The 27,512-nt window shown below is 41.1% G+C and overlaps 1 protein-coding gene across 1 annotated transcript in view; it reads left to right on the forward strand.

Annotated features, from left to right (window-relative positions):
• The window catches only part of LOC311133586 (metabotropic glutamate receptor 4-like), a gene marked incomplete at both ends in the record, with an annotated part of 268,734 nt that overhangs the window by 37,174 nt on the left and 204,048 nt on the right, over positions 1–27,512 (forward strand). The window lies entirely within an intron of this gene.

Consider the following 27,512-nt stretch of genomic DNA (forward strand, 5'->3'; position numbering starts at 1 on the left):
CCACTATCAGCTGGCAGACACCAGGTCATTGTGCTATTATTATTGAACAAGATGCTATATTCATCTCTGATGGACAGGGTTATTTATGGTGGGTTAGGTATGCTGCTCAGTGTTCCATATCATCCCTACAACAGCAGTACGGGTGATTACTCCTATATCTGCTATAGTCACTGTTATGTGCTATAGACTATAGTCTGTAGAGGAGAGGAGAGCCTTGAACAATGTAATCATCTGTCTGAAAGGAGTCTGAACACTTCTTAGCCGGCGTAGGGGAGGAACACAGATCAATTGTCCAGATGGATGCAGTAATATCAAAGTGTAAAGGGTGGAATATAGGTTGGAGCATATTATAGCACATTGACTAGTGGTGGCATCTGCCTTCCTGTGAAACTAGACCCATTGTAACAATGTGACCATTCTAAAGATGAAAGGTACACCCGGATACATTCCCATATGATGACAGATGAGCAGTGGTGAGTGAGTAATCATTGACCAGGTGTATTTTACAGCTACTTTGGACAGCTTTAGACGCCTTTGGACATGGCCAACTACTCTGTTGGACTGAGTGTGACAGCAACTCTATCACTGGACTGTGGAACATTATAACCTTTCCAAGCCAGACAGAGACAAATGTCAAATATTGGAAATGAAATACAAAATACAGTATGGGACTGTGTGTGTGAGTTTGTGTGTGTGTGTGTGTGTGTGTGTGTGTGTGTGTGTGTGTGTGTGTGTGTGTGTGTGTGTGTGTGTTAGTGGTGCGCAGGTCAGCTGTTTGTTCACCTGCACCTGCCCACAATTGCTAATAACCCATCCACAACCACCGGACTATATGTGATTAAGTGAAAATCTGAGGCCCGCACATGACCCTAACCTGCAAATATCAGAAATGTACTGTAGGCTACAGTCAGAAACGGTGGAATGATTTTTTGACAGGGGGGGCAGGAATTGTTTTTGTTGCCTAATTTAAAAATGTTTCTACTTATAATTTCTGACATTTTGGTAGGCTATTTGTTAGTCAACTTGTCTATAATTAGATGCATGCTTCTTCTCTTCTGTCATTATTTGTTGCCCGTAGAAGACTAAATAAAGCCTTGCTCACCAGAATAATGTCATAAATCGATAGAATGAATGCTTCAATCTGTAAAGTTTTCTCTGTCATCTCTGCTTTTTTTTGGGACCTGGGAGAAAATGCAATAACTCAACCCCAAAATAATTGGAAATACTTTCTGTGCTAAAGTTCCAAATGACATCAGTTTGACCGGTTGTAAGGAAATAGAAAGCTGTGAAAACGTCCCAACATGTTTCTGATAAGATTTCAGTTCGGCTTGGATGCAAATTTTATGTGGTTGAAATACTATCAGCTTTTATGATACTGATGAAGATAGCACCTCTACAGATGTCATTTGGTGTATCATTTTACTGCAAGAATCGATTAACTCTGCAGGAGTTAATATTAAGCCTATATGAGCGGATACAGACCTACAGTCATTATCCAGATTTCAGTTTCCATTTAATCCATTTAATCCATCTGAACAGTAGCCTACAGTTCCCTTCACGTGCCATATGCCTATTTGTATAGCACCTCACAATAATCACACATAACATAGGCACTGCTATCATCCTCTTTTACCAATTCACCAAATCTTTCCCAAACATTACTTTTCTGGCCCTCCCTTCTCTTTATTTCTAACTCTCCAATTCACAGCATTTCTGTTATTTAATTAAACTCAGACATTGTCCTTTTTGCCTCAGTGAATCGACATTACCTTCCCAAAAGCGTTTGGCGATTGGCGTGTAGGCGATTTGGTGCGAGTAAAGTTAGGCTCTAAAGCTTAAGCTTATGCACTAATGCCAGATAGCCTAAAAATAATGAAAGAAAAACCTCAACGTAGCCTATACAGTGCGTACAGAAAGTATTAACACCCCATGATATTTCAATTTTTTTTGTGTTATAGCCTGAATTTAAATTGATTAAATTACATTTTTGTGTCACTGGCATACACACAATACCCCACAATGTCAAAGTGGAATTATGTTTTTAGAAATGTTTATAAATTAATTAAAAATGAAAAGCTAAAATGTCTTCAGTCAATAAGTATTCAACCCCTTTGTTATGGCAAGCCGAAATAAGTTCAGGAGTAAACATTTGCTTAACAAGACACATAATAAGTTGCATGGACTCACTCTGTGTGTGATAATACTGTGTAACATGATTTTTGAATGACTACCTCATCTCTGTACTCCACACATACAATTATCTGTAAGATCCCTCAGTTGAGCAGTGAATTTCAAACACAGATTCAACCACAAAGACAAGGGAGGTTTTCCAATGCCTCGCAAAGAAGGGCACCTGTCGGTAGATGAGGTTCAAATGAAAAAAGCAGACATTGAATATCCCTTTGAGCATGGTGAAGTTATTAATTACACTTTGGATGGTGTATCAATACACCCAGTCACTACAAAGATACAGGCGTCCTTCCTAACTCAGTTGCCGGAGAGGAAGGAAACCACTCAGGGATTTCACCATGAGGCCAATTGTAGTGGGTGATTTTAGACGGAGTCAAGCGCAGGAGGGTAAATCACAGAATATATGGTTTATTCAAGAACACAGCGGTACGCAGCAATGCGTAAAACACTCCAGTGCAGAGAAAAATAAGGCACACAGGTGAATATCCCGGCGATACAAAATACAAAGTAGCTCCACCGAGCTAGAGTCACCTCCACAATAACTAATCACACACAAAGACGAGGGCAGAGGGAACACTTATACCGGTACTAATGAGGGGATATGAACCAGGTGTGTGTAATAAACAAGACAAAACAAATGGAATGATGAGATGAGGAGCGGCAGTGGCTAGAAGAGGAGGCATCTTCGGAGGAAGTCGTGACGCCAATGGTGACTTTAAAACAGTTACAGAGTTAAATAGCTGTGATAGTCGAAAACTGAGGATAGAGCAACAACATTGTAGTTATTCGACAATACTAACCTAAATGACAGATTGAAAAGAAGGAAGCCTGTACAGAATAACAAATATTCCAAAACATACATCCTGTTTGCAATAAGGCACTCAAGTAAAACTGGAAGAAAATTGGCAATGAACTTTATGTCCTGAATACAAAGCGTTATGTTTGGGGCAAATCCAACACAACACATCACTGAGTACCACTCTTCATATTTTCAAGCATGGTGGTGGCTGCATGATGTTATGGGTACGCTTGTCATCGGCAAGGACTAGTGAGTTTTTTAGGATACAAATACATTGAATAGAGCTAAGCACAGGCAAAGTCCTAGAGGAAAACCTGGTTCAGTCTGTTTTCCAACAGACACTGGAAGACAAATTCACCTTTCAGCAGGACAGGAACCTAAAACACAAGGCCAAATATACATTGGAGTTGCTTACCAAGACGACTTCGAATGTTTCTGAGTGGCCTAGTTACAGTCAAAACTGACTTACAGTGCCTTTGGAAAATATTCAGACCCCTTGACTTTTTCCACATTTTGTTAGGTTACAGCCTTATTCTAAAATGGATAAAATTGTTGTTGTTTTTCTCATCAATCTACACACAATACCCAATAATGACAAAGCAAAAACTGGTTATTTGACATTTTTGCAAATGTAAGAATAAAAAACTACTGAAATATCACATTTACATAAGTATTCAGACCCTTTACTCAGTACTTTGTTGAATCACCTTTGGCAGCGATTGCAGCCTCGATTCTTCTTGGGTATGACGCTACAAGCTTGGCACACCTTTATTTGGGGAGTTTCTCCCATTCTTCTCTGCAGATCCCCTCAAGCACTGTCAGGTTGGATGGGGGGCATTGCTGCACAGCTATTTTCAGGTCACTCCAGAGATGTTAGATCAGGTTCAAGTCCGGCTCTGGCTGGGCCACTCAAGGACATTCAAAGACTTGTCACTCCTGCGTTATCTTGGCTGTGTGCTTAGGGTCGTTGTCCTGTTGGAAGGTGAAAGTTCGACCCAGTCTGAGGTCCTGAGTGCTCTGGAGAAGGTTTTCATAAAGGATCTCTCATAAAGGATATCTCTGTACTTCGCTCCGTTCATCTTTGTCTCGATCTTGACTGGTCTTCCAGTCCCTGCCGCTGAAAAACACCCTCACAGCATGATGCTGCCACCACCATGCTTCACCGTAGGGATGGTGCCAGGTTTCCTCCAGACGTGACGCTTGGCATTCAGGCCAAAGAGTTTAATCTTGCTTTCATCAGACCAGAGAATCTTGTTTCTCATGGTCTGAGAGTCCTTTATGTGCTTTTTGGCAAACTCCAAGTGTGCTGTCATGTGCCTTTAATTGAGGAGTGGCTTCTGTCTGGCCACTCTACCATAAAGGCATGATTGGTGGAGTGCTGCAGAGATGGTTGTCCTTCTGGAAGGTTCTCCCATCTCCACAGAGGAACTCTAGAGCTATGTCAGTGACCACCGGGTGCTTGGTAACCTCCCTGACCAAGGCCCTTCTCCCCCGATTGCTCAGTCTGGCCGGGCGGCCAGCTCTAGGAAGAGTCTTGGTGGTTCCAATCTTCTTCCATTTAAGAATGATGGAGGCCACTGTGTTCTTGGGGACCTTCAATGCTGCAAACATGTTTTGGTACCCTTTCTCAGATATGAGCCTCGACAGAATCCTGTCTCGGAGCTCTACTGACAATTCCTTCGACCTCCTGGCTTGGTTTTTGCTCTGACATGCACTGTCAACTGTTGGACCTTATATAGACAGATGTGTGCTTTTCCAAATCATGTTCAATCAATTGAATTTACCACAGGTGGACTCCAATCAAGTTGTAGACACATCAAGGAGGAGCAATGGAAACAGGATGCACCTGGGCTAAATTTAGAGTCTGAATACTAATAAATGTGTAAAAATTTATGAAAACCTGTTTTCGCTTTGTCATTATGGGGTATTGTGTGTAGATTGCTAAGTATTTTTAAAAATGCAATCATTTTTAGAATATGGCTGTAATTTGAAAATGGCTGTCTAGCAATGATCAACAACCAACTTGACAGAACTTGAAGAATTAAAACAATTATAATGGGGAAATATTGTTCAATCAAGGTGTACAAAGCTCTTATAGACTTACCCAGAAAGACTAACAGCTGTAATAGCTGCAAAAGGTGATTCTACAAAGTATTAACTAAAGGGTATGAAATAAGATATTTCAGTATTTCATTTTCAATAAATGTGCAAAAGTTTCTAAAAACATGTTTTCAGTTTGTGGAGTATTGTGTGTCGATGACATGTATTGACTCAGGGGGTTGAATACTTCTTTTTTATTTTTCATTTATGTTAGAAATGTTAGAAATGTTCTTCAACTTTGATATTGCAGAGTATTTTGTGTAGATCGTTGACAAGAACGGATTATTATTATTATTATATATATATATATATATATATATATATATATATATATATATATATATATATATATATATATATATATATATATCCCACATTGTAACACAATTTGTTTTGGAAATTGTTAAGGGGTGTGTATGCTTTCTGAAGGCACTGTAGATATAAATTGCACAAGAATGATACATTTATGGATTTTTTCATGTATTGTTTTCTCTTTATTAAACCCGACCGCCACCCACCCGCCCTTCATCCACAATATTACATGACCCTAAATCCACCCGTCCTACGGATATTGCCGTGGAGACTGCAGGTTATGAGTCAACCTGTGCATCACAAGTGTTTGTGTCTGTGTCTGTGCCAGTGTGATTGTGTGTGGGGTAAAAGGCCACCTGTCCTACTGGGACACTCTGTACTCTGTTTGCTCATCCCCAGCAAGGTGCTGTGTGTGCAATTCTGTGTTTAGTTATCCCTGAGCTGAAGCCTTGGCACTGAGCCATGGGAGGGACCATTACATACATGCCTGGTGCTCTGTGCATGAATGATAACGAGATCTCAGATGGTGCATCTCCTCTTAGCCCATTCTTTCATCCTCACAGCCCCTGGCCAAAAGAAAATGGGTAGTTTTTTTCATTTTTTAACCTTTATTTAACTAGGCAAGTCAGTTAAGAACAAATTCTTATTTACAATGAAGGCCTACACCGGCCAAACCCGGACGACGCTGGGCCAATTGTGCGCCGCCCTATGGGACTCCCAATTACGGCCGGTTGTGATACAGCCTGGAATTGAACCAGGGGGTCTGTAGTGACGCCTCAAGCACTGAGATGCAGTGCCTTAGACCACTACGCCACTCTGGAGTTGATACAGGCCAAAGCCCAGCCCTGCCATGTTCTGTCGACTTAACAAACACTCTGTCTCATCAGTATTGATTGGGAGACTTTGAAGTTTGGGTTACACCCTCAGCTAGGTCCAAGGGGCTTCCAAAGCTCTTCAACTTTGTAGATATCATAATCATTGCACTAGTTGTCCCTGTTTGATCTACCAATTTTCATCTGATCATATGTGACAGTTCCTCTTTTACTCCTAATAATTAGGATCAGGAGTTGGGAAGGATCAGATAATGCACTAGGGAACTAATTTGACCCCTTTGTGTCCTCAGCCTAACCCAACCATGTAAATAAAACATGATAATCAGAGCCTGATACTGACACGTGGAAATTAGACGCAACAACTTGAAAGTGTCGAAGTTCATATCTTCTTGACCCTAACCAGTCAGGCTTAAAGACAGCTCACTCAACTGAAACCGCTCTCCTATGTGTCACGGAGGCTCTCCACTCTTCCAAAGCTGACTGTCTCGCCTCTTTCTCATCCTCCTAGATCTATCCACTGCCTTCAACACACAAACCTCAGATCTTCCTCTCCACCCTCTCAAGGCTGGGCATCTCAGGCTCTGCATACTCCTGGATTGCATCCTACCTGGCAGGTAGCTCCTACCATGTGACGTGGAGAGGATCTGTGTCTGCACCATGTGCTTTCACTACTGGTGTCCCCCAGGGCTTGGTTGTAGGCCCTCTCCTATTTTCTCTATAAACCTAGTCACTCGGCTCCGTCATATCCTCATATGGTCTCTCCTATCATTGCTATGCGGATGACACTCAACTACTTTTCTCCTTCCCCCTTCTGACACCCAGGTGGTGACACGCATCTCTGCATGCCTGGCAGACATCTCAACTTGGATGTCGGCCCACTAGCTCAACCTCAACAAGACAGAGCTGCTCTTCCTCCCGGAGAAGGCCTGCCCACTCCAAGACCTCTCCATCATGGTTGACAACTCCACGGTGTCCACCATCCAGAGTGAAAATACCTTGGCATGACCCTGGACAACAGCTTGTCATTCTCTCCAAACAGTCAAAGCTCTTCTCTGTCCTTGCACCCCAGTGCTGGAACGAGCTTCCCACTGACGCTAGTACAACAGAGTCCCTTCCCATCTTTCGAAAATGTCTGAAACCCTACCTCTTCAAAAAGTATCTTAAATAAGACATATCAGTCTTATTCCCCCCCATAAAAGAAAAAAACATAACATGTATTTTCCTACTAGCACTGACTTTGCTGATAACGATAAAAAATATTTATTGAGGAGGGGACATGGATCTCCCCCATGTTTATCGGCTCCATGCAGATACATGCTCCACTAAATCACATCTGAGTGTGATGTTGTGCTGAGGAAGAAGAGTCCCTTCTTAGTCTGGCAACTTTTCCCAATCGGTGTCAATGATCCGGTGTGGGAATGCTATCTTTCCCTAGCAGCCCACAAGGCCTGTATAGACCGTAAAGCACTCAGTCAGTTTTGCTACTGGTTTAAGTCAAAATTTACTCTCTCTCCCAGATTTCTGATGGTACAGCTCTTTTAAGTAATCGTTTTCTATAATGAATTATATATGACCTCTTAATGTTTTCGGTCTCTGGCCATTGGAGATGTTATGTTGTTTAAAGTAATTGATTATGACTTCTTGTGTCTGATGAAAATGAATGTGTCTGGGAAGAATTTTTATAATTTTGTTTTCAGCACAACACTGGTAAAGATCGTTTGGAAAATTGAGCTCAGAGGGGAGAACAAGATGAGGTTAATGTTCCATCTAAACCTTAATGTATTTATTCAAGTAAGAGCACTGTAGCTAAGGGTTGGATTTCAGGTAGGCTATAGAGCAGGAAAAATATACTTTATTCCTGAAATATCTCCATGATTATCTTTGTCTTCAGCTCTATTTGTTCTGTTTCAGCCGATGTCTTTGCATCATCACTCCTTGTTGGAAATTGAAATGCTATTTCTAGAGCATCTCTTTCACTCACTATTTCTCTCTGTTTACTGCTATTTTCCCATCCTATTGTGGATACCCTCCAGTCTCCTTGTCCCTTCTCCGCTCTTCTGACTGTGTCCCTTTCAACCTGTGTCTCTTTGGGGGACAGCAGGCAGGAGGAGACCACCACATTACACAGATTGATAGCCTATGGTGAACTACTGCTTCTCCTGTGGAATAAGAAGTCACCCACATTGTCTTTAAACGACCTATAACTTAGAAGGTGGGGCATTTGCTTATAAATGATTTGTGAAGCGTTCATGTAGGTCTTGATCCAGGCTCTGTCGCAGCCGGCCGCGACCGGGAGACCCGTGGGGCGGCGCACAATTGGCCCAGCATCGTCCAGGGTAGGGGAGGGAATGGCCGGCAGGGATGTAGCTCAGTTGATAGAGCATGGCGTTTGCAACGCCAGGGTTGTGGGTTCGATTCCCACGGGGGGCCAGTATAAAAAAAAAATATTCATTAACTGTAAGTCGCTCTGGATAAGAGCGTCTGCTAAATGACGTAAATGTAAATGTAAATGTAATGTCTTATGAAGGGCTTATGAAGGTTTACTTAAGCCTCCATAGGTTATACACTACATGATCAAAAGGATGTGGACATCTCATTCCAAAATCATGGACATTATTATGGAGTTGGTCCCCCCTTTGCTGCTATAACAGCCTCCACTCTTCTGGGAAGGTTTTCCACTAGATGTTGGAACATTGCTGCGGGGACTTGCTTCCATTCAGCCACAAGAGCATTAGTGAGGTCGGGCACTGATGTTGGACGATTAGGCCTGGCTCGCAGTCGGCGTTCCAATTCATCCCAAAGGTTTAATATGGGGTTGAGGGCAGGGCTCTGTGCAGTCCAGTCAAATTCTTCCATACTGATCTCAACAAACTATTTCCGTATGGACCTCACTTTGTACACGGGGGTATTGTCATGCTGAAACAGGAAAGGGTCTTCCCCAAACTGTTGCCATAAAGTTGGAAGCACATAATCATATAGAATGTAATTGTATGCTGTAGCTTTAAGATTTCCATTCACTGTAAAAAAAGGGGCCTAGCCCAAAACATGAAAAACTGCCCCAAAACATTATTCCTTCTCCACCAAACTTTACAGTTGGCACTATGCATTGGGGCAGGTAGCGTTCTCCTGGCATCCGCCAAACCCAGATTTGTCCGTCGGACTGCCAGATGGTGAAGCGTGATTCATCACTCCAGAGAACGCGTTTGCACTGCTCCAGAGTCCAATGGCGGCAAGCTTTACACTACTTCAACCAATGCTTGGCATTGCGCATGGTGATCTTAGGCTTGTGTGAGGCTGCTCAGCCATGGAAACCCATTTCATGAAACTCCCGACGAACAGTTATTGTGCTGACGTTGCTTCCAGAGGCAGTTTGGGACTCGGTAGTGAGTGTCGCACTACGCGCTTCAGCACTCACCGGTCCCATTCAGTGAGCTTATGTGGCCTACCACTTCACGGCTGAGCCGTTGTTGCTCCTAGACGTTTCCACTTCACAACAACAGTTGACCAGGGCAGCTCAAGTGGGGCAGACGTTTGACGAACTGAGTTGTTGGAAAGGTGGCATCCTATGACGGTGTCACGTTGAAAGTGACTGAGCTCTTCAGTAAGGCCATTCTACTGCCAATGTTTGTCTATGAGATTGCATGGCTGTGTGCTTGATTTTATACAACTGTCAGCAACGGGTGTTGCTGAAATAGGTGAATTTGAAGGGGTGTCCACATACTTTAAGAAGCAGATGATGAACTTTGCCAGATATTTCTTTATTTTATGCCTTTAAATATACAGTCGTGGTCAAACGTTTTGAGAATATCACAGATACTAATTTTCACAAAGTCTGCTGCCTCAGTTTAGATGATGGCAATTTGCATATACTCCAGAATGTGATGAAGAGTGATCAGATGAATTGCAATTAATTGCAAAGTCCCTCTTTGCCATGAAAATGAACTTAATCCCCAAAAAACATTTCCACTGCATTTCAGCCCTGCCACAAAAGGACCAGCTGCCATCATGTCAGTGATTCTCTCATTAACACAGGTGAGAGTGTTGACGAGGACAAGGCTGGAGATCACTCTGTCATGCTGATTGAGTTAGAATAACAGACTGGAAGCTTTTAAAGGAGGGTGGTGCTTGAAATCATTGTTCTTCCTCTGTTAACCATGGTTACCTGCAAGGAAACACGTGCCGTCATCATTGCTTTGCACAAAAAGGGCTTCACAGGCAAGGATATTGCTGCTAGTAAGATTGCACCTAAATCAACCATTTATTGGATCATCAAGAACTTCAAGGAGAGAGGTTCAATTGTTGTGAAGAAGGCGTCAGGGCGCCCAAGAAAGTCCAGCAAGCGCCAGGACCGTCTCCTAAAGTTGATTCAGCTGCGGGATCGGGGCACCACCAGTGCAGAGCTTGCTCAGGAATGGCAGCAGGCAGGTGTGAGTGCATCTGCACGCACAGTGAGGCGAATACTTTTGGAGGATGGCCTGGTGTCAAGAAGGGCAGCAAAGAAGCCACTTCTCTCCAGGAAAAACATCAGGGACAGACTGATATTCTGCAAAAGGTACAGGGATTGGACTGCTGAGGACTGGGGTAAAGTCATTTTCTCTGATGAATCCCCTTTCCGATTGTTTGGGGCATCTGGAAAACACCTTGTCCGGAGAAGACAACGTGAGCGCTACCATCAGTCATGTGTCATGCCAACAGTAAAGCATCCTGAGACCATTCATGTGTGGGGTTGCTTCTCAGCCAAGGGAGTGCGCTCACTCACAATTTTGCCTAAGAACACAGCCATGAATAAAGAATGGTACCAACACATCCTCCGAAATCAACTTTTCCCAACCATCCAAGAACAGTTTGGTGACGACCAATGCCTTTTCCAGCACGATGGAGCACCTTGCCATAAGGCAAAAGTGATAACTAAGTGGCTCGGGGAACAAAACATCGAAATTTTGGGTCTATGGCCAGGAAACTCCCCAGACCTTAATCCCATTGAGAAATTGTGGTCAATCCTCAAGGCGGGTGGACAAACAAAAACCCACAAATTCTGACAAGCTCCAAGCATTGATTTTGCACGAATGGGCTGCCATCAGTCAGGATGTGGCCCAGAAGTTAATTGACAGCATGCCAGGGCGGATTGCAGAGGTCTTGAAAAAGAATGGTCAACACTGCAAATATTAACTCTTTGCATAAACTTAATGTAATTGTCAATAAAAGCCTTTGATACTTATGTAATGCTTGTAATTATACTTCAGTATACCATAGTAACATCTGACAAAAATATCTCATAACACTGAGGCAGCGAACTTTGTGAAGACCAATACTTGTGTCATTCTCAAAACTTTTGACCACGACTGTACATAAGAGTGTGAAAACCATCATTTATTCAAATTAGTTTTTTTCCTGCCAAGAAGTTTCCTTTCGTTTTTCCAGCCTTTGTTGTAATGAATTCTTTACAGCAGTGGTCACCAACCGGTGGATCGTGATCGACTGGTCGATCACCAATCATTTCTGTAGAAAAGCCAACGCTTGCGCTCCTTTATCATTTTCTTTTTTGACTTTGCACTTTTGGCAGAAGGTGCATTTGATTTAGAAGCCCTGCGTGCCGGGTAGGCGAAGTGTTCCCATTTTTAACCATTTCATTTATCTGAAGGGACAAACTCCGCCTACCCGGCGGAGCAGGGGAGCTGTGGCTGAATCAAGTGCGCCTATTGCACTCGCCAATCGGATAGCTCAAATCACCATGCACGAGTACAGGTTCCATGACCCCACAGCAAAGTTTGATATTAGCCACGTGAGATTGTATAACTTTCAATCACTGTCAACACTGTTTTTATTCAACACTTTTACACAACATAAAATGCGCTTCCCCTCGTGCTGCAGCTGCAATGAGTTTGTGCCAAGTGCATCGACCTACGTTTTTATTATTAGCAGTTCCTCCTGTCTATTTTAATATCAGGAATATTTCACTTTCTCTGGACATAGGAACAATATGAATTTGTGCATGAGGCAGAAATAATGCAGTGCGACTCGAGTTTCACCATCAGTGGGAGGAGGTGTCCCCTCTCTCTGGTCAGTCTCACCGGAGGAAAGGAGAGAGCAGGGACCTTGAGAGGTGCTCTCTCCTTCCCTCCTCTGAGACTGACCATCCGATGCAGGTGCCATCAGTCCAGTAAAATAAAAAAGCAAATTATTTAAATTCTTGCTCAACTGTGCATCGCAAATGATACAACTGATCTATTTTGTTATCAAAGCTTGAGTTTTGAAATATAATATGGTCTGAGAACAACAATATAGGCAGGCCAATCATATAGCCAATATGCTGTGATAATGTATTAGGCCAAACTTAATTCCTACAGAATATTTTTTTTTATAAATGTTGCATTTGCCTACATTTATTTTGTCATATAAAAAAAAAGATCTTAGTGGTAGATCTCAGCTTGCTTTTTGACTGTGAAGGTGATCTTGACTCAGAAAAGGTTGGTGACCACTGTTTTTTCATCATATTTTAAATAACTAATGACAATGTCATGAAGCATTATGACCATCCGTGTCGCTTTAATTGGACTGAGAAAATACACTTTATGACACTGTCAAGAAGCATTATGACTATCATAATCATGTAAGCCAGAAAGGCCTATCACGTACATGCCCTTATATCAAGTCATCAGTAAAAAAGAGGGTGTCTTCTTGTCTTGCTCCGGAAATCTGCTCCTGCATTTATCCCAGTCATCAGCAACAGAGCATTGGGGTAGGTACATGTCTGACATCAATGTGTGCGCAATTACAATGATAATTGAATATGGTCAATATATATATATATTTTTTATTTTATTTTTATTTTTATATAACATAAACATACTGTTAACACATAGGTTATGGTGCAATGGAATGTTTTGCCTTGTGTGGTAGGTTTTGTGGGTTTTGACACTACATAGGTGTCATAACCAGCCATAAAATAATGCAATATATGTCACAATAGGTCTAAATATATGTGTAATGTCAGCCGTTATGACATATTATGACATGGTTATGACGTGGCATAACGTGTTATGACGCTGGGTGTCAAGTAAAGTGTTACCGAATATCCATTTGAGCTTGGTGAAGTTATTAATTACAGTTTGGATGATGTATCAATACACCCAGTCACTACAAAGATACAGGCATCCTTCCTAACTCAGTTGCCGGAGAGGAAGATAACCGCTCAGGGATTTCACCATGAGGCCAAAGGTGACTTTAAAACAGTTACAGAGTTTAATGGCCATGATAGGAGAAAACTGAGGATGGATCAACAATATTGTAGTTACTCCACAACACTAACCTTAATGACAGAGTGAAAAGATGGAAGCCTGTACAGAATACAAATATTCCCAAACATGCATCCTGTTTGCAATAAGGCACTAAAGTAAAACTGCAAATAATGATTGTATGTGTGGGGTACAGAAATGAGCTTTATGTCCTGAATATAAAGCGTTATGTTTGGGGCAAATACAACACAACACATCATATATATCATATTTTCAAGCGTGGTGGTGACTGCATCATATTATGGGTATGTTTGTCAACGGCAAGGACTAGGGAGTTTTTAAGGATAAAAATAATTGGAGTAGAGCTATGCATAGGCAACATCCTGGAGGAAAACATAATTCAGTCTGCTTTCAAACAGACACTGGGAGACAAATTCACCTTTCAGCAGGACAATAACCTAAAACACAAGGCCAAATATACACTGGAGTTGCTTACCAAGATGAGATTGAATGTTCCTGAGTGGCCTAGTTACAGTTTTGACTTAAATCATGTTGAAGATCTATGGCAAGACTTGAAAATGGCTGTCTAGCAATGATCAACAACCAATTTCACAGAGCTTGAAGCATTTTAAAAAGAATAATGTGCAAATAGTGTACAATCCAGATGGGCAAAACTTTTAGAGACTTACCCAGAAAGACATTTGATTTACACAACATGCCTACCATTTTGAAGATGCAAAATATGTTTTATTGTGAAACAAACAAGAAAACAGAAAACTTGAGCGTGCATAACTATTCACCCCCCAGTCAATACTTTGTAGAGCCACCTTTTGCAGTAATTACAGCTGCAAGTCTCTTGGGGTATGTCTATATAAGCTTGGCATATCTAGCCACTGGGATATTTGCCCATTCTTCAAGGCAAAACTGCTCCAGCTCCTTCAAGTTGGATGGGTTCCGCTGGTGTACAGCAATCTTTAAGTCATACCACAGATTCTCAATTGGATTGAGGTCTGGGCTTTGACTAGGCCATTCCAAGACATGTACATTTCCCCCCTTAAACCACTTGAGTGTTGCTTTAGCAGTATGCTTAGGGTCATTGTCCTGCTGGAAGGTGTACCTCTGTCCCAGTCTCAAATCTTTGGAAGACTGAAACAGGTTTCCCTCAAGAATGTCCCTGTATTTAGCGCCATCCATCATTCCTTCAATTCTGTCCAGTTTCCCAGTCCCTGCCAATGAAAAACACCCCCACAGCATGATGCTGCCACCACCATGCTTCACTGTGGGGTTGATGTTCTTGGGGTGATGAGAGGTGTTGGGTATGCACCAGACATAGCGTTTTCCTAGATGGCCAAAAAGCTCAATTTTAGTCTCATCTGACCAGAGTACCTTCCTCCATATGTTTGGGGAGTCTCCCACATGCGTTTTGGTGAACACCAAACGTGTTTGCTTATTTTTTTCTTTAAGAAATGGCTTTTTTCTGGCCACTCTTCCGTAAAGCCCAGCTCTGTGGACTGTACGGCTGAAAGTGGTTCTATGGACAGATACTCCAATCTCCGCTGTGGAGCTTTGCAGCTCCTTAAGGGTTATCTTTGGTCTCTTTGTTGCCTCTCTGATTAATACCCTCCTTGCCTGGTCCGTGAGTTTTGGTGGGCGGCCCTCTCTTGGCAGGTTTGTTGTGGTGCCATATTCTTTCAATTTTTTAATCGTGGATTTAATGGTGCTCCGTGGGATATTCAAAGTTTCAGATATTTTTTTGTAACCCAACCCAAATATGTACTTCTCCACAACTTTGTCCCTGACCTGTTTGGCGAGCTCCTTGGTCTTCATGGTGCCACTTGCTTAGTGGTGCCACTTGCTTAGTGGTGTTGCAGACTGGGGCCTTTCAGAACAGGTGTGTATATACTGAGATCATGTGACAGATCATTATTTAACTAATTATGTGACTTCTGAAGGTAATTGGTTGCACCAGATCTTATTTAGGGGCTTCATAGCAAAGGGGGTGAATACATATGCACTCACCACTTTTCCATTATTTATTTTGTAGAATTCTTTGAAACAAGTTATCTTTTAATTTCACTTCACCAATTTGGACTATTTTGTGTATGTCCATTACATGAAATCCAAATAAAAATCAATTTAAATGACAGGTTTTAATGCAACAAAATAGGAAAAACACCAAGGGGGATGAATACTTTTGCAAGGCACTGTACCTGCTAGAGCCCTCTCGCAAATTCAATATAGACCTTATGATAGAGAATGCAGAGATAGCCCACTGGGCACAGACATCAGTTCAATTCTAGTTTTGATTTACATTTGGTTCAGTTGTCAACTAATGTGAATTCTAAAAATGTCACCATGTCATTCGATTTAGGTTAAAAGTTGGGTGAAAAAATTCGAAATTCCCTTACGTTGATTACCTTTTTCAAATCCAATCAGTTTTCCACGTCGATTTGTCATCACATTACATTATTTTGTTGAAATAACGTGGAAACAACGTTGATTCAACCAGTTTTTGCCCAGTGGGGGGACACTTTCTCATGACCACTGATTGTGTTTGGTAAGTGTTGCATCTAAAACTGTTATGTGGGACAGGTGAAAGCGTTCATGCATAAAAATTGTGTACAATCTAGCCTGGTTTCTGAAGCGCTGTCAGATTGGACAACAGGGCAAAACAAGATGTTGATGTATTGTTGTTGTTCCATACAGAGAGACCAGGCAACTGATGCGAGCTAATTGAAACAGCAACCTGAGAAGGCAATCAATGACTTAACACTGGTGCTGAGAGCCCTGCATGCCTCGCGAGGTTCCTATTATTCGATTTCGTATAATCTGATAACCCTGATTCATCTTCTCCATTTCAAACGTTCAGACTTTGATCAATGGCTCTGCCTCCCATACATAGCTGTGGAAACTGGAGAGAGAGGTCACAGCCACTGACATTCCCCTTCCATCAGCACAGTAATGTACTGAATTAGCTAACATAACTGAAACACTTACTGCAAGACTTTGAGCGAGACAAAATGTCTGTTTACGTAAATGGTTATGAGTGCTCTTCTTCTTTTGTTTTCCTGGCAGATCTACCTTCACAAATACCCTCCTTCCTCTCTGGAGGGAGTGACAGCGTGTAATAATTTAGGGTGACATTAAGACATGGAATCAAATGTATCGATTTCACCTTTAAATGAGTCAAAATGGCCCAGAAGGAGCCTATGGTATAGTTGTCATATGATCCTACCTACTACCTATATATATATACAGTACCAGTCAAAAGTTTGGACACACCTACTCATTCCAGGGGTTCTCTTTATCTTTACTATTTTCTACATTGTAGAATAATAGTGAAGACATCAAAGTTATGAAATAACACACATGGAATCATGTAGTAACCAAAAAAGTGTTAAACAAATCAAAATATATTTTATATTTGAGATTCTTCAAAGTAGCCACCCTTTGCCTTGATGACAGCTTTGCACACTCTTGGTATTCTCTCAACCAGCTTCATTAGGTAGTCACCTGGAATGCATTTCAATTAACAGGTGTGCCTTGTTAAAAGTTAATTTGTGGAATTTCTGTTTTTTAAAATGCGTTTCAAGGTAGTACAAATCTGAGATTTCTGGCTCAAACCGCCGTGTCTTTGTGAGACACAGATTAGGTGAACGGATGATCTCCGCATGTGTGTTTCACACCATGAAGCATGGAAGAGGTGGTGTGATGGTGTGGGGGTGCTTTGCTGGTGACACTGTCTGTGATTTATTTAGAATTCAAGGCACACTTAACCAGCATGGCTACCACAGCATTCTGCAACGATACGCCATCCCATCTTGTTTGCGCTTAGTGGGGCTATCATTTGTTTTTCAACAGGACAATGACCCAACACACCTCCAGGCTGTGTAAGGGCTATTTGACCAAGAAGGAGAGTGATGGAGTGCTGCATCAGATGACCTGGCCTCCACAATCACCCGACCTCAACCCAGTTAAGGTGGTTTGGGATGAGTTGGACTGCAGAGTGAAGGAAAAGCAGCCAACAAGTGCTCAGCATATGTGGGAACTCCTTCAAGACTGTTGGAAAAGCATTCCAGTTGAAGCTGGTTGAGAGAATTCCAAGCGTGTGCAAAGCTGTCATCAAGGCAAAGGGTGGCTACTTTGAAGAATCTCAAATATAAAATATAAAACTCCAAGTGGGCTGTCATGTGCCTTTTACTGAGGAGTGGCTTTCCATCTGGCCACTCTACCATAAAGGCCTGATTGGTGGAGTGCTGCAGAGATGGTTGTCCTTCTGTAAGTTTCTCCGATCTCCACAGAGGAACTCTGGAGCTCTGTCTCGGAGCTCTACGGACAATTCCTTTGAATTGGCTTGGTTTTTGCTCTGACATGCACTGTGAAACTGTGGGACCTTATATACAGTTGAAGTCAGAGGTTTACGTATACCTTAGCCAAATACATTTAAACTCAGTTTTTCACAATTCCTGACATTTAATCCTAGTAGAAATTCCCTGTCTTAGGTCAGTTAGGATCACCACTTTATTTTAAGAATGTGACATGTCAGAATAATAGTAGAGAGAATTATTTATTTCAGCTTTTATTTCACATTCTCAGTGGGTCAGAAGTTTTATATACACTCAATTAGTATTTGGTAGCATTGCTTTTAAATTGTTTAACTTGGGTCAAACATTTTGGGTAGCCTTCCACAAGCTTCCCACAATAAGTTGGGTGAATTTTGGCCCATTCCTCCTGACAGAGCTGGTGTAACTGAGTCAGGTTTGTAGGCCTCCTTGCTCGCACACACTTTTTCAGTTCTGCCCACACATTTTCTATAGGATTGAGGTCAGGGCTTTGTGATGGCCACTCCAATGCTTTGACTTTGTTGTCCTTAAGCCATTTTTCCACAACTTTGGAAGTATGCTTGGGGTCTTGTCCATTTGGAAGACCCATTTGCGACCAAGCTTTAACTTCCTGACTGATGTCTTGAGATATTGCTTCAATATATCCACATAATCTTCCTTCCTCATGATGCCATCTATTTTGTGAAGTGCACCAGTCCCTCCTGAAGCAAAGCACCCCCTCAGCATGATGCTGCCACCCCGTGCTTCATGGTTGGGATGGTGTTCTTCGGCTAGCAAGCTACCACCTTTTTCCTCCAAACATAACAATGGTCATTATGGCAAAACAGTTATATTTTTGTTTAATCAGACCAGAGGACATTTCTCCAAAAAGTACGATCTTTGTCCCCATGTGCAGTTGCAAGCCGTAGTCTGGCTTTTTTATGGCGGTTTTGGAGCAGTGGCTTCTTCCTTGCTGAGCGGCCTTTCAGGTTATGTCGATATAGGACTCGTTTTACTGTGGATATAGATACTTTTGTACCTGTTTCCTCCAGCATCTTCACAAGGACCTTTGCTGTTGTTCTGGGATTGATTTGCACTTTTCGCACCAAAGTACGTTCATCTCTAGGAGACAGAACGCGTCTCCTTCCTGAGCGGTATGACGGCTGCGTGGTCCCATGATGTTTATACTTGCGTGCTGTTGTTTGTACAGATGAACGTGGTACCTTCAGGCATTTGGAAATTGCTCCCAAGGATGAACCAGACTTGTGGAGGTCTACAATTTTGTTTTTGAGGTCTTGGCTGATTTCTTTAGATTTTCCCATGATGTCAAGCAAAGAGGCACTGAGTTTGAAGGTAGGCCTTGAAATACATCCACAGGTACATCTCCAATTGACTCAAATTATGTCAATTAGCCTATCAGAAGCTTCTAAAGCCATGACATCATTTTCTGGAATTTTCCAAGCTTGTTTAACGGCACAGTCAACTTAGTGTATGTAAACTTCTGACCCACTGGAATTGTGATACAGTGAATTATAAGTGAAATAATCTGTCTGTAAACAATTGTTGGAAAAATTACTTGTGTCATGCACAAAGTAGATGTCCTAACCGACTTGCCATAACTATAGTTTTTAACAAGAAATGTGTGGATTGGTTGAAAAACGAGTTTGATTGACTCCAACCTAAGTGTATGTAAACTTCCGACTTCAACTGTAGATAGGTGTGTGCCTTTCCAAATCATGTCCAATCAATTACATTTACCACAGGTGGACTCTAATCAAGTTGTAGAAACATCAAGGATGATCAATGGAAACAGCATGCACCTGAGCTCAATTTTGAGTCTAATAGCAAAGGGTCTGAATACTTATGTAAATAAGGTATTTCAGTCTTATTTTTAATACATTTGCAAAAATTTCTAAATCCTGTTTTCACGTTGTCAATATGGGGTATTGTGTGAAGACTGATGAGATTTTTTTAATGTAATAAATTCTAGATTAAGGCGTAATTATATATGGAAAAAGTCTAACGTTCTGAATACTTTCCGAATGCACTGTATATAGCTAAAGGGGTCCTAAAATTGAAATTGTGAAAACGATGAAACATGTTTTCTGATAAGATTTCAGTTCCTCTTGGATGCTAATTTTATGTGGATGAAATACATTCAGCTCGTACAGGTAACTGCCAAAATAAAAGAAACACCAACAAAATGCCTTACAGTTTTTCTCAATTGCTAAAACACAATTTCTGAAACCTGGCTCCATTTCCTGAAAACATTAAACACAAAACCTCATCTTCAAGCACTATTTACAAAACCTCTGACTCCTCTGCAAAATGAAACATTCGCCTCAAAACAGTTTTACCTGTTTTCAAAATCAAACACTGCTCTCAAATCATAAACAAAGTGATCAAAATGATATACACTCTCAAGCAGTCAGTAAACAATACCCCGAAAAATAGAAAACACATTGTTCAAAACATACAGTTCTCAGGGAGAAGTACATTTTTAATCTCAAAACAAATTTCATATTTTTCCGTCATTGTCTTTTGATGAACGAAAACATGTTCTATCATAGTAGCTCAAAATTGATCAGAAATTACTACTCTACTTTGCTCTTTGCAATTTAGTTTTTTGTTCTTCCTCCTCCTTGTACTCCTATTTTTACAGTACTGTACCCTGCATCTCACAAACTTGTCCTTTGTCTCTGTGATACTGTAATTATTGTTCTTTGTTGATATGAACCTGCAACCAGTCAATCTATTGAGCAGTTAGTACTGTTAACAAATGGAAAGCACAATGTTCAGTGCCATACAATTTGTCCATTGTACAGTATGCAGCCTACAATGCACTGTACTACAGTATACAATACTAAAAGGGACAAAAATCAAAGGAGTAAACATGTGATTAATGTGCTTCTTCTTGTCTTTGGGCTGGGTCAGGCCAGAGCACTTCGTCGACATCACAAGCAATATTGTCCCTCCTGAGGCAACGGGGGAAAGGCCTCTTGTGTGCCGTATCCAGCCCTGACATGATTCCTCACCTATATCACCACAGGCTAAATCCATGGCTTGCAGCCGATTTACTCTGATGTAGGGTTGTCTATCATACACTTTCCATCTCCAAGAGGAGAAAAACTCCTCAATCGGATTCAGGAAAGGCGAGTATGGAGGGAGGTACAAGTTCATAAACTGCCCATTGATGTTAAACCATTCCCTTACCTGAGCAGCTCGGTGGAAACTGACATTGTCCCACACTATCACATAGGTGGGAATGGGATTCTCATTTAGCTCTTGACCCTGCTGCTCTTGAACCTGCTGCTCAAATAAAATATCTCTTAGATTGGCAATACATCTTTGAAGGTGCTGGGTGTTATATGGCCCGAGTGTAACATGGTGATGTAGAACACCATGGTTGCTGATAGCAGCACAGATTGTGACATTGCCACCTCGTTGACCAGGGACTTCAACAACGGCCCGCTGTCCAATCATGTTTCGGCCTCTCCTTCTCCTCTTTGTTAGATTGAAGCCTGCTTCATCGACAAAGATGAACTCATGGGGTCTGTCCAAGGATTCCAAGTCAAATATTGTCTGTGTAGAAATACAATATACTGTATGTAGGATTTTGTAAGTCGTACAGAGACAGTGCTATACTGTAGAGTACAATTAGGCCTACTGTATGCACTTCTGATTCACTTACATTGTATGTACTGAATAGTAATGTCATTCACATAGTATGTGTTAGTACTGTAGACAATCTGGATTACAGTAAATGTTTCTGAATGTACACTTACTTGCACATACTGAGCTCGCAGTTCTTTCACCCTTGGTGAGTTGCGCTCAAAAGGTACTCTGTATACTTGTTTCATTCGCATCCTGTTACAATGGAGGACACAGTCAATTGTGGAAATGCTCACACTGTCGATTCCCTGGAAATGTGTGTTGTCTTGTATCACTCGTTCCTGGATTTCTCTGAGTCGTATTGTATTATCTTGAAGGACCATGCCAACTATAACGGCCTCTTGCTCCCGAGTGAATATAGCTGTCCTTCCACCTGCATGTGGCAGCCTTGCAATTCTACAAAAAGTAGTTGTGCAGTTACAAAACATATTCATGCAGTACAATACATACAGTGATTAACTTTACAAATGTCTATTGAAACTGCATATAGTGTAGTACAGTAAATTTGCAATTGCAAAAATACAGTAGTATACTGTATCTGTTCTCTTCTTTGAATGTCCTTACTATGGTGGACACAGAAAATCGGCTCAAATTTGGTTGCACTCTAAGTCCTGCTTTCCTCATTGTCAGTCCATGGACAAGAACACATGGTCTATGAGTGTTGCTCGAATTTCATCAGATATTTCCACTCTTTGTCTTCCTCTTCCTCTTCCTCTTTCTTGCTCTCCTCCTCCTCGTCGCCCACCTCGCATACGCACTCGTCCTCATCCTCTCACATTTATTCTATCCATTCTCAGACTCTCCTTCCCACCTTCAACAATCTGGTTGCTCTCTGAACTGGCTTGTATTGGTTGTGTCGCATAATTTGAAACAGGTTAAATCAATTTTGAGTGGTTGTGTTCAATCAATGACATGTGTTCTCTATTTGTATTTGATTGTTGCCACTTGTGTTTACCAGTATGGATGACATGTGCATTAGAGTGCAGAATGTGTTTTGAGAATGAGAATGTGTTTAGAGTTTTGCTGAAAAGTCTAAGTGAGATCTGCAAATTGTGTTTTACCATGTGAAATGGTTTAAGGTATTGACAACATACTGCATAATTAGCTAAATGAGTCCAGGCAACTGAGAACTTTGTTCAGCCAATGGGTTTTAGTGTTTTAGCAATTGAGAAAAAATGTAATTGGGCGTTGGGCCACCAAGAGCCAGAACAACTTCAATGCACCTTGGCATAGATTCTACAAGTGTCTGGAACTCTATTGGAGGGATGTGACACCATTCATAGTTAAAGGTATGCTTGAAACAATTTCGGAACCAATTATCCACAGTCGCTAATAGTTACCGGTAGCTACCTGGATAGCTAGCTTTATAGGTCCAGGGAGTAGGCTCTAGCTTTGCCAGTAAAACTACAGTATTACCGCTAAACTCTGTATTCATCCTTCATCATTCAATTCCATTGCAGAAGAGGGAGGAGGAGAGTGGATGATCCTCCGCGTTGTCGTAGCTGGCTGTGCTCCGTAGCAATTAGTGAAGCTACCCTGACTGACTGTCACCGAAGTGCTCATGTCCAGTGCTCATGGTTTGTTTACAACTAGCGGAGTGCGGGCTGTGTCAGAGACTGTATGGGCTGTGCACACGGAGGAAGGAGGAGATGTGCACACTCGATTAATCTATATTTATACTGAGCCATATGTCGGTGTTTGGAGGGTGGAACTAAACAATATTGATTAACATATATCTAGTTGAAGCTGCCTTCTCCGGTCCGTTGTAGCAGAGTAATTTCTTGCCCCAATCCTGATGATCTGTGGGGCAATATGATCACTAATGAGCTTATGGAAATCCAAAGTTCCAGAAAGGAATTGCTTTTAATACTTCATTATCGTAACCAGAGCGGAGTTATGATTTGAAATGAAATGCAGATACAGTATATACTCACTTTACATGTTTTCAGTACATTTTTCTTTGTAACGGCTAAGATAACTGCCATGGCGAGGCTATTCTATCTCTCTCCTCTCGCTGTCTCTCTCTCTGTCCCTCTCTCTCTGTCACGCTCTCTCTCTCTCTCACACTCTCTTTCCTCTCTCACTCGCTTTCTCTCTCTCTCACTCTTTCTGGTGTGGTAATCACCTAAATAAGTTTACTTTATTAATTGGGACTATGATATTCTATTACAAATCAGTCTGACAGTACTTTCAGTAATTCAGTAATTCAGTCAGTAATTCAGTCAAGTATGTTAACTGAAATGCATCAGAAAGGAATTGGGAAGTTCAGAAGATCATCAGGCAATAATGTTGTATGATCTTCTATATAGAAAAGAGCATCATTGATGGTTATTTTTCCTCCAGTCTGATTTAGTGCCTTATCTTGTCCTCTTTGATCTAATGAGTAATGCGCAGATTGTGGGCATTGTAGAGAGAAACAGAAGACACATCCCTGGGCACTAGGGTTGAATGGCGGAAACCCGGTTACCAAGATTTACCGCCCAAAACCACTCCCTTTTCCCGGGATAAATAATTGCGAGAAACAGGTCAATTATAATAAATTATTTATATGAGCAGCATGGCGTGAAATGGAACTGTTAAATTATATGCGATGTCTAAATCCTAAATCTGGCTTCGCTACGGCCTCTGTATGATGAATCATCAAGCTCACGGTGGGGACAGACATCCCATGTCAGTATGGAGCGCAGTTCACAATTCATGTAGACCTATCATCTCATCATGGTAACTTTTTGTCATGTGAGAGCTAGGCCTGCATTTGCTGCAGCATAGTATAGTTGATTGTTTAAGATCATTGCCTCTTCGCTGACCCAGTCAATCAGTAAACAGAACCAAGACATTCTAAGGAAGGTCCAATAAACCTCCTTGTCATTCAGAAAAGGCGGGTTCTAACAATCAATTTATGCGCGACGCGGGAGAGATGTAGCAAATACAGCTATTCTGGAAATTCATGAGCTGAAGCATATTGCTAGCTCTGACTATAGAAGCAGATGACCAACTCATTCTAGCTGAAGATCATTAGTTTGGTAACTGATATGAGAGAAGCAGACTTGTGATTTCACAGTGACTGTAAGAGAAAGAACATTATTCTCTCATGGGAGAAAAGAGTTCCATGAAAGGAGCTGAAAAGACATTGTCATTGAAGACAGTTTATTGAGTCGCTGGTTTATTTAGTTAAACGGGTCTGAGTTGAAACAAAATCAACTTTATTATCTTGTTTTATTGACAATTTGAATTGTGACTTACTTTCAGGTTATCTGATAATCAAAGGTTGATTATCTACAAGGTCATGGGTTGGATGACTGTTTGAATATTTCACCAACTAGTGTCAAAAGTGCCATTTGCCAAGCTGATCTGAGGCCTTTGATCCTCACCCAGAAGAATCATGACAATTGTATACATTGACTAGTGTGATAGTATTTCACCAACTAGTGTCAAACTATTTTTGTATTGGTTATTGAGGGTTACTGAGTGTGAGAAATACTTTGTTACGCCTTGTTGAATACTGTATGTGGTTTTGAAACACTGTTTATTTTTGAGTGTTTAATGCTGATGGTTGGAGAAATCAGTCCACTACTCTTTATTATTTTAATTGAGTTTTATCAGTCTGAAGCTATATCACAGTGATAGATTGTGTCATGATGTGACTCATTAATATGATGACTGTTATTTATTGAATCAATTAACTATGTTTAATTGTTACTCAATTAAATTAATCATGTAATAATTAACTCATTAGGATTTGGGGCACCACAGAAGAAGTTGTTTAAAGAGTTACCATCTCCCGAATTAAACTCTAAAAGGTCTTTACCTATCAATATGTATAAAACAGTCAACGTATTAATCATGACCTCTTATCAGTCGTCATTCTGAACGGTCATAGACTTCTTGGATCCACAAGAACCCCAGCCTTACACAAATTGGCGTAATTATTTATTTACTAGCTAAATAAATAAATAATAACACAGAATACATACATACGTAATACATGAAAAAAAGTCCCTAGCGGACTAACAACAACTTGACTGCTTGGTTATCAAAAGAGGGAGGGGTAGATAGGGAGAGGGAAACTTATCGTTGGTACATTCGGAAGCTACCCTCAAAGTAACCATAATACTTTGCTCATGAACCACCGCCCGTTTGGGTAAGAAGTCATGAATGTATTTACATGTAGATGTCTTTGTTCGTCGTCTCTCCATTGAAACCAATCAATCCTTCTATGGGAAGGGGTAGGTTTTAGTGTCCCGTTTCGGTGTAGAGCTCTGCTTGTCCACCAGAGGTCACAATGTCCTTCTTAGTTGTCCTGGCTTGGAGTGGAGTGTTCAAATAGAACAGATACTCAGATGCATTCTAATGATTGTCTGAGATGGGATTTTCTTCTTCCCACCTTGTGTGGTTAGTTAAAGTTCTAGATCACTTTACACGCACAGCTGCAGACTGGCAATGTTCTGGTCTAGTGAGTTTATCTTCTTCTCCTCGTGTTGAGATTCAAAGTTCTAACCATTTCAAACGTGTGGACTACAGTCTCCATGCTTTCTGGTCTGATGTGAATTTGTCTTTCAAGCATTTATGCCCTCTGGTAAAAGGGGCGTTCCTACTTGCTGACACGGTCTCGTAGCTCACTCGGGGCATGGCTAGTCACCGTGCATAGCTTATATGAAAACCTATAATCTCGTTAGAAAACTAAAATCACATTCCTACCTTAAAAATACATATTATAAACACAACATATTGGATGTAAACTTGACAGATAAAGTGTGGATACTTTCCAAATTACAGTATTTTCGTTATAACATTTTGAATTACATCACAAAATAATAAAGACTATGATATGATTAGTCTTTAGATCCCCATTGACCATTCCAAACATTCGGATGTTAGAAATATTGTTCCAGTGTTTACTTTTTGGACAGTTTTGGCGGCAAAAGTCTTCTGAGGGACAAAGCACATTCCGATCACCATACTAGAGGGCCAGAGACAGATTCTCCTCCAATTAGATTTACAAGGTGTCAAAACCTGCCCAGTCCCCCCTTCCCCTCTTCTGTGGGTGAGAGGGTCTGGATGTTGTCAGCCATTTGCCGTAGACTATAGCAGCTATTTATTCAAAGTTGTGGCAAAATGGCTTAAGGACAACAAAGTCAAGGTATTGGAGTGACCATCACAAAGCCCTGACCTCATTCCTATAGAAAAATTGTGGGCAAAACTGAAAAAGTGTGTGCGAGCAAGGAGGCCTACAAAACTGACTCAGTTACACCAGCTCTGTCAGGAGGAATGGGCCAAAATTCACCCAACTTATTGTGGGAAGCTTGTGGAAGGCTACCCGAAACGTTTTACCCAAGTTAAACAATTTAAAGGCAATGCTACCAAATACTAATTGAGTGTATGAAAAAATTCTGACCCACTGGGAATGTGATGAAAGAAATAAAAGCTTAAATAAATCATTCTCTCTACTATTATTCAGACATTTCACATTCTTAAAATAAAAGTGGTGATCCTAACTGACCTAAAACAGGGAATATGTACTAGGATTAAATGTCAGGAATTGTGAAAAACTGAGTTTAAATGTATTTGGCTAAGGTGTATGTAAACTTACGACTTCAACTGTACCCAAGAGAGCATATAGCAAGCTAGCTCTATGGGCTTTTATGTTTTTGGTAATATGCAGTAGCCTATATCATATATGTATTGGATAACGGCACAATCATTTGGGATTTTTTGGGTTTGGGCTCATTAAAAGTCTTTAATGTAGGGCTCATAAAATGTATTTAATGTATGGCTCATCAGGCTCAGGTAGCATCAGGCTTGATTTTTCGATCAAAGCTCTAATCAAATCCAGACATAGGCCTATTTATATGCTTTATAATGCTTTTGAATGACACTTCTGGTTTTGGCGGGAAATACTGGGTTAACTGGGAGAAAAGTGATTTATTCTCGGGATGGAAGATTCGTAAAATACCGTGAAAATATTCAACCCTACTGGGCACACCACGTAATTTCAATGTGGAAAGTTGGTTAATATTTGGTTGAGACGTTGATCAATAAGATTTCAACC

This window comes from Coregonus lavaretus (genome assembly GCF_964263955.1).
Source record: "Coregonus lavaretus genome assembly, chromosome: 8".
In the NCBI taxonomy this organism is placed as follows: Eukaryota; Metazoa; Chordata; class Actinopteri; order Salmoniformes; family Salmonidae; genus Coregonus; species Coregonus lavaretus.